The following is a 14,774-nucleotide window of genomic DNA, read 5'->3' on the forward strand; positions in this document are numbered from 1 at the left end:
TAGAGGAGAGGAGGACACACTTATAGAGTAGAGGAGGAGGACACACTTACAGAGTAGAGGAGAGGAGGACACACTTACAGAGTAGAGTAGAGGAGGACACACTTATAGAGTAGAGGAGGAGGACACACTTACAGAGTAGAGGAGAGGAGGACACACTTACAGAGTAGAGGAGAGGAGGACACACTTATAGAGTAGAGGAGAGGAGGACACACTTACAGAGTAGAGGAGGAGGACACACTTACAGAGTAGAGGAGAGGAGGACACACTTATAGAGTAGAGAGGAGGACACACTTACAGAGTAGAGGAGGAGGACAGAGTAGAGTAGAGAGGAGGACACACTTACAGAGTAGAGGAGGAGGACACACTTACAGAGTAGAGGAGGAGGACACACTTATAGAGTAGAGGAGAGGAGGACACACTTACAGAGTAGAGGAGGAGGACACACTTACAGAGTAGAGGAGAGGAGGACACACTTATAGAGTAGAGGAGGAGGACACACTTACAGAGTAGAGGAGAGGAGGACACACTTATAGAGTAGAGGAGAGGAGGACACACTTACAGAGTAGAGGAGGAGGACACACTTACAGAGTAGAGGAGAGGAGGACACACTTACAGAGTAGAGGAGGAGGACACACTTATAGAGTAGAGGAGGAGGACACACTTACAGAGTAGAGGAGGAGGACACACTTATAGAGTAGAGGAGGAGGACACACTTATAGAGTAGAGGAGAGGAGGACACACTTATAGAGTAGAGGAGAGGAGGACACACTTATAGAGTAGAGGAGAGGAGGACACACTTATAGAGTAGAGGAGAGGAGGACACACTTATAGAGTAGAGGAGGAGGACACACTTACAGAGTAGAGAGAGGAGGACACACTTACAGAGTAGAGGAGAGGAGGACACACTTACAGAGTAGAGGAGAGGAGGACACACTTATTAGAGGAGGACACAGTACAGAGTAGAGGAGAGGAGGACACACTTACAGAGTAGAGGAGGAGGACACACTTATAGAGTAGAGGAGAGGAGGACACACTTACAGAGTAGAGGAGAGGAGGACACACTTACAGAGTAGAGGAGAGGAGGACACACTTACAGAGTAGAGAGGAGGAGGAGAGGAGGACACACTTACAGAGTAGAGGAGAGGAGGACACACTTACAGAGTAGAGGAGAGGAGGACACACTTACAGAGTAGAGGAGAGGAGGACACACTTATAGAGTAGAGGAGAGGAGGACACACTTATAGAGTAGAGGAGAGGAGGACACACTTACAGAGTAGAGGAGAGGAGGACACACTTATAGAGTAGAGGAGAGGAGGACACACTTATAGAGTAGAGGAGGAGGACACACTTATAGAGTAGAGGAGAGGAGGACACACTTACAGAGTAGAGGAGAGGAGGACACACTTATAGAGTAGAGGAGGAGGACACACTTATAGAGTAGAGGAGGAGGACACACTTAGAGTAGAGGAGGAGGACACTTACAGAGTAGAGGAGAGGAGGACACACACAGAGTAGAGGAGAGAGGAGGACACACTTATAGAGTAGAGGAGAGGAGGACACACTTATAGAGTAGAGGAGAGGAGGACACACTTATAGAGTAGAGGAGGAGGACACACTTACAGAGTAGAGGAGAGGAGGAGGACACACTTACAGAGTAGAGGAGGAGGACACACTTACAGAGTAGAGGAGAGGAGGACACACTTACAGAGTAGAGGAGAGGAGGACACACTTACAGAGTAGAGGAGAGGAGGACACACTTACAGAGTAGAGGAGAGGAGGACACACTTATAGAGTAGAGGAGGAGGACACACTTACAGAGTAGAGGAGAGGAGGAGGAGGAGGAGGAGGACACACTTACAGAGTAGAGGAGAGGAGGACACACTTATAGAGTAGAGGAGAGGAGGAGGAGGAGGAGGAGGACACACTTACAGAGTAGAGGAGAGGAGGACACACTTATAGAGTAGAGGAGAGGAGGAGGACACACTTATAGAGTAGAGGAGGAGGACACACTTACAGAGTAGAGGAGAGGAGGACACACTTACAGAGTAGAGGAGAGGAGGACACACTTATAGAGTAGAGGAGAGGAGGACACACTTATAGAGTAGAGGAGAGGAGGAGGACACACTTATAGAGTAGAGGAGGAGGACACACTTACAGAGTAGAGGAGAGGAGGACACACTTACAGAGTAGAGGAGAGGAGGACACACTTACAGAGTAGAGGAGAGGAGGACACACTTACAGAGTAGAGGAGAGGAGGACACACTTACAGAGTAGAGGAGAGGAGGACACACTTATAGAGTAGAGGAGAGGAGGAGGACACACTTATAGAGTAGAGAGGAGGAGGACACACTTACAGAGTAGAGGAGAGGAGGACACACTTATAGAGTAGAGGAGAGGAGGACACACTTACAGAGTAGAGGAGAGGAGGACACACAGAGTAGAGGAGGAGGACACACTTACAGGACAGTAGAGTAGAGGAGGAGGACACACTTACAGAGTAGAGGAGGAGGACACACTTACAGAGTAGGAGGGAGGAGGAGGAGGACACACTTACAGAGTAGAGGAGAGAGGACACACTTATGAACAGAGGGAGAGGAGAGAGGAGGACACACTTACAGAGTAGAGGAGAGGAGGACACACTTACAGAGTAGAGGAGGAGGACACACTTACAGAGTAGAGGAGAGGAGGAGGACACACTTACAGAGTAGAGGAGAGGAGGACACACTTATAGTAGAGAGTAGAGGAGAGGAGGACACACTTACAGAGTAGAGGAGGAGGACACACTTATAGAGTAGAGAGGAGGAGGAGGACACACTTACAGAGTAGAGGAGAGGAGGACACACTTATAGAGTAGAGGAGGAGGACACACTTATAGAGTAGAGAGAGGAGGACACACTTACAGAGTAGAGGAGAGGAGGACACACTTATAGAGTAGAGGAGAGGAGGACACACTTACAGAGTAGAGGAGAGGAGGACACACTTATAGAGTAGAGGACACACTTATAGAGTAGAGGAGGACACACTTACAGAGTAGAGGAGGAGGACACACTTACAGAGTAGAGGAGAGGAGGACACACTTACAGAGTAGAGGAGAGGAGGAGGACACACTTATAGAGTAGAGAGAGGAGGAGAGAGGAGGAGGAGGACACACTTACAGAGTAGAGGAGAGGAGGACACACTTATAGAGTAGAGGAGAGGAGACCACTTTACAGAGGAGGAGGACACACTTACAGAGTAGAGGAGAGGAGGACACACTTATAGAGTAGAGGGAGGGAGGAGGATAGAGTAGAGGAGAGGAGGACACACTTACAGAGTAGAGGAGAGGAGGACACACTTACAGAGTAGAGGAGAGGAGGACACACTTATAGAGTAGAGAGAGGAGGACACTTACAGAGTAGAGGAGAGGAGGACACACTTACAGAGTAGAGGAGAGGAGGACACACTTATAGAGTAGAGGAGAGGAGAGGAGGAGGAGGACACACTTACAGAGTAGAGGAGAGGAGGACACACTTATAGAGTAGAGGAGAGGAGGACACACTTATAGACAGGGAGGACACACTTACAGAGTAGAGGAGAGGGACACACTTACAGAGTAGAGGAGGAGGACACACTTATAGAGAGGAGGAGGACACACTTATAGAGTAGAGAGGGAGGAGGACACACTTATAGAGTAGAGTAGAGGAGGAGGACACTTACAGAGTAGGAGAGGAGGACACACTTACAGAGTAGAGGAGAGGAGGACACACTTATAGAGTAGAGGAGAGAGGAGGACACACTTTTACAGAGTAGAGGAGGAGGACACACTTATAGAGTAGAGGAGAGGAGGACACACTTACAGAGTAGAGGAGGAGGACACACTTATAGAGTAGAGAGGAGGAGGAGGAGGAGGAGAGTAGAGGAGGAGGACACACTTATAGAGTAGAGGAGAGGAGGAGGAGGGACTTATAGAGTAGAGGAGAGGAGGACACACTTACAGAGTAGAGGAGAGGAGGAGGACACTTACAGAGTAGAGGAGAGGAGGACACACTTACAGAGTAGAGGAGAGGAGTAGGAGAGAGGACACACTTACAGAGTAGAGGGAGAGGTACAGAGGAGAGGAGGACACACTTACAGAGTAGAGAGAGGAGGACACACTTACAGAGTAGAGGAGAGGAGGACACACTTACAGAGTAGAGGAGAGGAGGACACACTTATAGAGTAGAGGAGAGGAGGAGGAGGAGGAGGAGGACACACTTACAGAGTAGAGGAGAGGAGGACACACTTACAGAGTAGAGGAGGAGGACACACTTACAGAGTAGAGGAGAGGAGGACACACTATACAGAGTAGAGGAGAGGAGGACACACTTACAGAGTAGAGGAGGAGAGGAGGAGGACACACTTATAGAGGAGAGAGGAGAGGAGGACACACTTATAGAGAGAGAGGAGAGGAGGACACACTTACAGAGTAGAGAGAGGAGGACACACTTACAGAGGAGAGAGTAGAGGAGAGGAGGAGGACACACTTACAGAGTAGAGGAGAGGAGGACACACTTACAGACTTACAGAGTAGGAGGAGAGGAGGACACACTTACAGAGTAGAGGAGAGGAGGACACACAGAGTAGAGGAGAGGAGGACACACTTACAGAGTAGAGGAGAGGGAGGACACACTTACAGAGTAGAGGAGAGGAGGACACACTTATAGAGTAGAGGAGAGAGGAGGACACACTTATAGAGTAGAGGAGAGGAGGACACACTTACAGAGTAGAGGAGGACACACTTATAGAGTAGAGGAGGAGGACACACAGAGTAGAGGAGGAGGACACACTTACAGAGTAGAGAGGAGGGAGGACACACTTACAGGAGAGGAGGAGGACACACTTATAGAGTAGAGGAGAGGAGGACACACTTATAGAGTAGAGGAGGAGGACACACTTATAGAGTAGGACTTATAGAGGAGGACACACTTAGTAGAGTAGAGGAGAGGAGGACACACTTACAGAGGACACACTTAGAGTAGAGGAGAGGAGGAGGACACACTTATAGAGTAGAGGAGAGGAGGACACACTTACAGAGTAGAGGAGAGGAGGACACACTTACAGAGTAGAGGAGAGGAGGACACACTTATAGAGTAGAGGAGAGGAGGACACACTTACAGAGAGGAGAGGAGGACACACTTATAGAGTAGAGGAGGAGGACACACTTACAGAGTAGAGGAGAGGAGGACACACTTACAGAGTAGAGGAGGAGGACACACTTACAGTAGAGGAGAGGGAGGACACAGAGGAGGAGGACACACTTACAGAGTAGAGGAGGACACACTTATAGAGTAGAGGAGAGGAGGACACACTTACAGAGTAGAGGAGGAGGACACACTTACAGAGTAGAGGAGAGGAGGAGGACACACTTACAGAGTAGAGGAGGAGGACACACTTACAGAGTAGAGGAGGAGGACACACTTACAGAGTAGAGGAGGAGGACACACTTACAGAGTAGAGGGAGAGGAGGACACACTTATAGAGTAGAGGAGAGGAGGACACACTTACAGAGTAGAGGAGGAGGACACTTATAGAGTAAGAGGAGGAGGACACACTTACAGAGAGGAGAGGAGGGAGGAGGAGGACACACTTACAGAGTAGAGGAGAGGAGGACACACTTATAGAGTAGAGGGAGGAGGACACACTTACAGAGTAGAGGAGGAGGACACACTTATAGTAGGAGAGAGGAGGAGGACACACTTACAGAGTAGAGGAGGAGGACACACTTACAGAGTAGAGGAGGAGGACACACTTATAGAGTAGAGGAGAGGAGGAGGACACAGGACAGAGTAGAGTAGAGAGGAGGACACACTTATAGAGTAGAGGAGAGGACACACTTATAGAGAGTAGAGAGGAGGAGGACACACTTACAGAGTAGAGGAGAGGAGGACACACTTACAGAGTAGAGGAGGAGGACACACTTTTCAGAGTAGAGGAGAGGAGGACACACTTAGAGAGAGTAGAGGAGAGGAGGACACACTTACAGAGTAGAGGAGAGGAGGACACACTTACAGAGTAGAGGAGGAGGACACACTTACAGAGTAGAGGAGAGGAGGACACACTTATAGAGTAGAGGAGAGGAGGAGGACACACTTACAGAGTAGAGGAGGAGGAGGACACACTTACAGAGTAGAGGAGAGGAGGACACACTTATAGAGTAGAGGAGAGGAGGAGACACACTTACAGAGTAGAGAGAGGAGGAGGAGGACACACTTATAGAGTAGAGGAGGAGGACACACACAGAGAGGGAGACACACTTACAGAGAGGAGGACACACTTACAGAGTAGAGGAGAGGAGAGTAGAGGAGAGGAGGACACACTTACAGAGTAGAGGAGAGGAGGACACACTTACAGAGTAGAGGAGAGGAGGACACACACTTACAGAGTAGAGGAGAGGAGGAGGACACACTTATAGAGTAGAGGAGAGGAGGACACACTTACAGAGTAGAGAGAGGAGGACACACTTATAGAGTAGAGGAGGAGGACACACTTACAGAGTAGAGGAGAGGAGGACACACTTACAGAGTAGAGGAGAGGAGGACACACTTACAGAGTAGAGGAGGAGGACACACTTACAGAGTAGAGGAGAGGAGGACACACTTACAGAGTAGAGGAGAGGAGGACACACTTACAGAGTACAGGAGGACACACTTATAGAGTAGAGGAGGAGGACACACTTACAGAGTAGAGGAGGAGGACACACTTACAGAGTAGAGGAGAGGATAGAGTAGAGGAGGAGGAGGACACACTTATAGAGACACTTATAGAGGAGAGGAGGACACACTTATAGAGTAGGAGGAGGAGGACACACTTACAGAGTAGAGGAGAGGAGGACACACTTATAGAGTAGAGGAGGACACACTTATAGAGTAGAGGAGAGGAGGACACACTTACAGAGTAGAGGAGAGGAGGACACACTTATAGGTAGAGGAGGAGGACACACTTACAGAGTAGAGGAGAGAGGAGAGGAGGAGGACACACTTATAGAGTAGGAGGAGGAGGAGGACACACTTATAGAGTAGAGGAGAGGAGGACACACTTACAGAGTAGAGGAGGAGGACACACTTACAGAGTAGAGGAGAGGAGGAGGACACACTTACAGAGTAGAGGAGGAGGAGGACACACTTATAGAGTAGAGGAGAGGAGAGGAGGAGGACACACTTATAGAGTAGAGGAGAGGAGGAGGACACACTTACAGAGTAGAGGAGAGAGGAGGAGGACACACTTATAGAGTAGAGGAGGAGGACACACTTACAGAGTAGAGGAGGAGGACACACTTACAGAGTAGAGGAGAGGAGGACACACTTACAGAGAGAGGAGGAGGACACACTTATAGAGTAGAGGAGAGGACACACTTATAGAGTAGAGGAGGAGGACACACTTATAGAGTAGAGGAGAGGAGGACACACTTACAGAGAGGAGGAGGAGGAGGAGGACACACTTATAGAGGAGGAGGAGGAGGAGGAGGAGGAGGACACACTTACAGAGTAGAGGAGAGGGAGGACACACTTATAGAGTAGAGGAGGACACACTTACAGGAGGAGGAGGACACACTTATAGTAGAGGAGGAGGACACACTTACAGAGTAGAGGAGAGGAGGAGGACACACTTACAGAGTAGAGAGAGGAGGACACACTTATAGAGTAGAGGAGGAGAGAGGAGGACACACTTATAGAGTAGAGGAGAGGAGAGGGAGGAGGACACACTTACAGAGTAGAGGGAGAGGAGGACACACTTATAGAGTAGAGGAGGAGGAGAGGAGGAGGACACACTTACAGAGTAGAGGAGGACACACTTATAGAGTAGAGGAGAGGAGGAGGAGGAGGAGGACACACTTATAGAGTAGAGGAGAGGAGGAGAGAGGGAGGAGGACACACTTACAGAGTAGAGGAGAGGAGGACACACTTACAGAGTAGAGGGAGAGAGAGAGGAGGAGGACACACTTACAGAGTAGAGGAGGGGAGAGGAGAACACACTTACAGAGTAGAGGAGAGGAGAGGGAGGAGGAGGACACACTTATAGAGTAGAGGGAGGAGGACACACTTACAGAGTAGAGGAGGACAGACTTATAGAGTAGGAGGAGGAGGACACACTTACAGAGTAGAGGAGAGGGAGGAGGTAGAGTAGAGGAGGAGGACACACTTACAGAGTAGAGGAGGAGGACACACTTATAGAGTAGAGGAGAGGAGGAGGAGGAGGAGGAGGACACACTTACAGAGTAGAGGAGAGGAGGACACACTTATAGAGTAGAGGAGAGGAGGAGGAGGAGGAGGAGGACACACTTACAGAGTAGAGGAGAGGAGGACACACTTATAGAGTAGAGGAGAGGAGGAGGAGGACACACTTACAGAGTAGAGGAGAGGAGGACACACTTACAGAGTAGAGGAGAGGAGGAGGACAGACTTATAGAGTAGAGGAGAGGAGGAGGACACACTTACAGAGTAGAGGAGAGGAGGAGGACACTTATAGAGTAGAGGAGAGGAGGAGGACACACTTATAGGTAGGAGAGGAGGAGGAGCTTATAGAGGTAGAGGGAGAGGAGGACACACTTACAGAGTAGAGGAGGAGGACACACTTACAGAGTAGAGGAGAGAGGACACACTTACAGAGTAGAGGAGGAGGACACACTTATAGAGTAGAGGAGAGGAGGAGGACACACTTATAGAGTAGAGAGGAGAGGAGGAGGACACACTTACAGGAGGACACTTATAGAGGAGAGTAGAGGGGAGGAGGACACACTTATAGAGTAGAGAGGAGGAGGGAGGAGGAGGACACACTTATACAGAGTAGAGTAGAGAGAGGAGGACACACTTATAGAGAAGGAGGAGGACACACTTACAGAGTAGAGGAGAGGAGGACACGCTTATAGAGTAGAGGAGAGGAGGAGGACACACTTACAGAGTAGGAGGAGGTAGAGTAGAGGAGAGGAGGAGGACACACTTATAGGAGGACACACTTACAGAGTAGAGGAGGAGGACACACTTACAGAGTAGAGGAGAGGAGGACACACTTACAGAGTAGAGTAGAGTAGAGGAGGAGGACACACTTATAGAGGACAGTAGAGGAGGAGGACACACTTACAGAGTAGAGGAGGAGGACACACTTACAGAGTAGAGGAGGAGGAGGACACACTTATAGAGTAGAGGAGGAGGACACACTTACAGAGTAGAGGAGGAGGACACACTTACAGAGTAGAGGAGAGGAGGAGGACACACTTACAGAGTAGAGTAGAGGAGGAGGACACACTTACAGAGTAGAGGAGAGGAGGACACACTTACAGGTCCCTCTCTCCCTCTGTCCCTCAATCCCTCGATCCCTCACTCCCTAGATCCCTAGATCCCTCTCTCCCTTGATCACTCAATCCCTCGATCCCTCTCCCCCTCTCTCTGTGTGAGGGAGTCAAGGGGGAGGGCTTTAATGAGAGAAGGCCATTGTTTCTGGGGGCTGCCGCCTGCTTGCAGCTGTGGGTGAAGCTATCTGGCATATTTGGCCCGGTGCCAGCCATCGGCTCCTCTCCACTTCTTTTAAAACAAGAGGAGGAGGAGGAGGAGGAGGAGGAGGAGCAGGCTGACCGGGTAACGTGAAGCTATGGGATAGATATTCTGCTTGATATGTGGGCTGATGGACAGTGGACAGCTGGCTGGGTCTCCTCCGGCTCCCCCCAAAACCCTAGTTCGGTTTACAAAGGAACCTGTGCACTACGAGATAAACATTTCGGCGAAGGAGGGAGACTGGTTTGCGTTGGTTTATGATCATGCATCTTTGAAAAGACTGATTCGATCACTAGCAGTTAGTACAGTACTATTGTAATTTGTGGTCATTGGTTTGGGCCTTGTTGATACAGTGGGGCAAAAAGTATTTAGTCAGCCACCAATTGTGCAAGTTCTCCCACTTAAAAAGATGAGAGAGGCCTGTAATTTTCATCATAGGTACACTTTAACTATGACAGACAAAATGAGAAAAAAAATCCAGAAAATCACATTGTAGGATTTTTAATGAATTTATTTGCAAATTATGGTGGAAAATTAAAATTACAGGCCTCTCATCTTTTTAAGTGGGAGAACTTGCACAATTGGTGGCTGACTAAATACTTATTTGCCCCACTGTATCTGTGGACAATACTCCAGTTTCTGTACTGTCATGCTCTGTTGTGATTGCCTTTTCAGAATATAGGCTAGATGATGTGCCACATATATCTGCATGGCTCACTTCTTCCTCTTGACGACAGTTGGTGAGAGAATGTGTTTCTGTAACTAAGTGTGTCAGTAATAATGTTTCTACAGACCAAACCGTGTCAGTAATAATGTTTCTACAGACCAAACTGTGTCAGTAATAATGTTTCTACAGACCAAACTGTGTCAGTAATAATGTTTCTACAGACCAAACTGTGTCAGTAATAATGTTTCTACAGACCAAACTGTCAGTAATAATGTTTCTACAGACCAAACTGTCAGTAATAATGTTTCTACAGACCAAACTGTGTCAGTAATAATGTTTCTACAGACCAAACTGTGTCAGTAATAATGTTTCTACAGACCAAACTGTGTCAGTAATAATGTTTCTACAGACCAAACTGTCAGTAATAATGTTTCTACAGACCAAACCGTGTCAGTAATAATGTTTCTACAGACCAAACTGTGTCAGTAATAATGTTTCTACAGACCAAACCGTGTCAGTAATAATGTTTCTACAGACCAAACTGTGTCAGTAATAATGTTTCTACAGACCAAACTGTGTCAGTAATAATGTTTCTACAGACCAAACTGTGTCAGTAATAATGTTTCTACAGACCAAACTGTCAGTAATAATGTTTCTACAGACCAAACTGTGTCAGTAATAATGTTTCTACAGACCAAACCGTGTCAGTAATAATGTTTCTACAGACCAAACTGTCAGTAATAATGTTTCTACAGACCAAACTGTGTCAGTAATAATGTTTCTACAGACCAAACTGTGTCAGTAATAATGTTTCTACAGACCAAACTGTGTCAGTAATAATGTTTCTACAGACCAAACTGTGTCAGTAATAATGTTTCTACAGACCAAACCGTGTCAGTAATAATGTTTCTACAGACCAAACCGTGTCAGTAATAATGTTTCTACAGACCAAACTGTGTCAGTGATAATGTTTCTACAGACCAAACTGTGTCAGTAATAATGTTTCTACAGACCAAACTGTGTCAGTAATAATGTTTCTACAGACCAAACTGTGTCAGTAATAATGTTTCTACAGACCAAACTGTGTCAGTAATAATGTTTCTACAGACCAAACTGTCAGTAATAATGTTTCTACAGACCAAACTGTGTCAGTAATAATGTTTCTACAGACCAAACTGTCAGTAATAATGTTTCTACAGACCAAACCGTGTCAGTAATAATGTTTCTACAGACCAAACTGTGTCAGTAATAATGTTTCTATGGACCAAACTGCCCCCCCCCTCCAACTCCCATATCACTGACTATCAGATACGGTTGACAGTCAAAACACGGGGCCCTTATCCTGGTCAGGAGGCCCCTAGGGACCAGAACTGTCTCTACACAGAGTGGTTGGGGGAGTAGTGGGGGGGGGGGGGGGGTGAACCAGTTCATTGTAGTTTCCTGGGAGTTCACCTGACAAAGACTTCTGGAACACTTGTTGTGTAATTACCACTGTGACATCAGACGGAATGACAGACAGACAGACAGACAGACAGACCCCATATGGTCGTACAGGAATTCCCCCGACCTGAACAGAAAATGGACAGAGTTCTTTTACGTTATTATCTTGTCTCCAAAGTAGGATGTCATAAGGTGAATGCACCAATTTGTAAGTCGCTCTGGATAAGAGTGTCTGCTAAATGACTTAAATGTAATGTAAATGTAAATGTAGGACATTTCTACATACATTTCCCCATTGAAACACTGTATGGTTGTATCTGTGTAAGTCCTATGCTTTTGGCCTAGTGTCTGTAGTCTCAAGTATTTATCCGGCATTGCGTTACTGTACCTCTGTTGTTTTCCAGGTCTTTGTGTAGCTTGTGTTGTGTGGCATGTCCATGTGACGGGGAGTTCAGGACAGGGGGCTGGTTTATATAAAGGAGGAGGAGGCTGAAGGAAGACATCTGGTCTATTGAGAGGAAGTGATGCTTATAGACAGAGGTCCCTGACCCTGCTGAACAGACCTAACTGACCCTGACCTCTCTCTCTCTCTCTCTCTCTCTCTCTCTCTCTCTCTCTCTCTCTGTCTCCAGACGCCACTGTCAGTGTGGTTCTGTGTGTGTGTGTGTTATCTTAGTCTTCCATCTCTCTGCTCTTGCCGTGTTTCTGCACGTACAGCCCTTAGTCTCTTATCAGTCAAAAAGATGGGAGCGCGGAGAGAGGCGAATGATGTGATGGGGAGAGAGAGAGGAGTGAGGTGAAAGATGTGATGGGGAGAGAGAGCGAGGAGTGAGGTGAATGATGTGATGGGGAGAGAGAGGAGTGAGGTGAAAGATGTGATGGGGAGAGAGAGAGAAGAGAGGTGAAAGATGTGAGAGAGAGAAGAGAGGTGAAAGATGAGAGAGGTGAGGGAGATGGGAGAGATGAAAGATGTGATGGGGAGAGAGAGAGGAGAGGTGAAAGATGTGCGAGAGAGGAGAGAGGTGAAAGATGTGATGGGGAGAGAGAGAGGAGAGAGGTGAGGGAGATGGGAGAGAGAGGAGAGAGGTGAAAGATGTGATGTGGAGAGAGAGAGAGAGAGAGGAGTGAGGTGAGGGAGATGGGAGAGAGAGGAGAGGTGAAAGATGTGATGGGAGAGAGAGAGAATAGAGGTGAAATATGTGATGGGAGAGAGAAAGAAGAGAGGTGAAAGATGTGAGAGAGAGGAGAGGGAGAGAGGAGAGAGATGAAAGATGTGATGGGGAGAGAGAGAGGAGAGGTGAGAGAGGAGTGAGGGAGATGGGAGAGAGAGGAGAGCGATGAAAGATAAGAGGGAGAGAGAGGAGAGTTGAAAGATTTGATGGGGAGAGAGAGAGAGGAGTGAGGGAGAGGGAGAGAGAGAGGTGAAAGATGTGAGAGAGAGAAGAGAGGTAAAAGGTGAAAGATTTGATGGGGAGAGAGAGAGAAGAGAGGTGAAAGATGTGAGAGAGAGAAGAGAGGTGAAAGATGTGAGAGAGAGGAGAGAGGTGAAAGATGTGATGGGGAGAGAGAGAGAAGAGAGGTGAGAGAGAGGAGAGAGGTGAAAGATGTGATGAGGAGAGAGGTGAAAGATGTGATGGGGAGAGAGAAGAGAGGTGAAAGATGTGAGAGAGAGGAGAGAGGTGAGAGAGAGGAGAGAGGTGAGAGAGAGAAGAGGTGAAAGATGTGAGAGAGAGAAGAGAGGTGAAAGATGTGAGAGAGAGGAGTGAGGTGAGAGAGGTGAAAGATGTGATGGGGAGGGAGAGAGGAGAGAGGTGAAAGATGTGAGAGAGAGGTGAGGGAGATGGGAGAGAGAGGAGAGATGAAAGATGTGAGGAAGATGAGAGAGGAGAAAGATGTGATGGGGAGTGGTGAAAGATGTGATGGGAAGGAGAGAGGAGAAAGATGTGATGAGGAGAGAGGAGAAAGATGTGATGGGGAGAGAGAGAGGAGAAAGATGTGATGGAGAGAGGAGAAAGATGTGATGGGGGGAGGAGAGAGGAGAAAGATGTGATGGAGAGAGGAGAGAGGAGAAAGATGTGATGGAGAGAGGAGAAAGATGTGATGGGGAGAGGAGAGAGGACAAAGAGGTGATGGGGAGAGGAGGAAGATGTGATGGAGAGAGGAGAAAGATGTGATGAGGAGAGAGGAGAAAGATGTGATGGGGAGAGGAGGAAGATGTGATGGGGAGAGGAGAGAGGAGAAAGATGTGATGGGGAGAGGAGAGAGGAGGAAGATGTGATGGAGAGAGGAGAAAGAAGTGATGGAGAGAGGAGAAAGATGTGATGGGGAGAGAGAGAGGAGGAAAGCGTTGGTCAGTCTATGTGGCTTCTTTCCATGTCAGTAATGTGTTCTGTGTAACAGTAATGTGTTCTGTGTAACAGTAATGTGTTCTGTGTGCTCCAATAACTAAATCATCTTTACGTCAACGTTGTCCCTTCCAGAAATGCCTGGAATTGCATCGACCCTTTGACGTTTCAAAATTGAAAGTGTAATACTATTTTGGGCAGTTGCCCCCCCAAAAATTCTAACTCCCGATTTGCATAGTTAAATAAAGGTTAAATACATATTTTTGTCGTCAACAACTGCCTTGCGCAGAACGTTCTGCATTTTTCCATTCACACCCTCTCACATTAATAACCTATCTTCTCTATCTTCAAAACTGTGCTGTGACCAAAACGTACAGGAGCATACGCACAGAGGCATGTGGTGGCCAACTAAACACTAGCCCAGGGGTTTGTGTGTGTTGAGACAGAGATCTCTGGTGCCCCCTCTCTGTGGAACAGTCGGATTTCTGTATTCAGACATGACCAGTCACTGACAGACCCTACAGAGGTTACTAGGTCACTGACAGACCCTACAGAGGTTACTAGGTCGTACACAGACCCTACAGAGGTTACTAGGTCACGCTGACAGACCCTACAGAGGTTACTAGGTCACTGACCGACCCTACAGAGGTTGCTAGGTCACACTGACAGACCCTACAGAGGTTACTAGGTCACTGACAGACCCTACAGAGGTTGCTAGGTCACACTGACAGACCCTACAGAGGTTACTAGGTCACTGACAGACCCTACAGAGGTTACTAGGTCACACTGACAGACCCTACAGAGGTTACTAGGTCA

The 14,774-nt window shown here is 47.8% G+C and overlaps 1 protein-coding gene across 1 annotated transcript in view; it reads left to right on the plus strand.

The window, feature by feature from the left end:
* LOC115144993 (E3 ubiquitin-protein ligase RNF43) overlaps window positions 1-14,774 on the plus strand; it is a 203,353-nt gene that overhangs the window by 73,335 nt on the left and 115,244 nt on the right. The window lies entirely within an intron of this gene.

Source organism: Oncorhynchus nerka, linkage group LG10, assembly GCF_034236695.1.
Source record: "Oncorhynchus nerka isolate Pitt River linkage group LG10, Oner_Uvic_2.0, whole genome shotgun sequence".
In the NCBI taxonomy this organism is placed as follows: Eukaryota; Metazoa; Chordata; class Actinopteri; order Salmoniformes; family Salmonidae; genus Oncorhynchus; species Oncorhynchus nerka.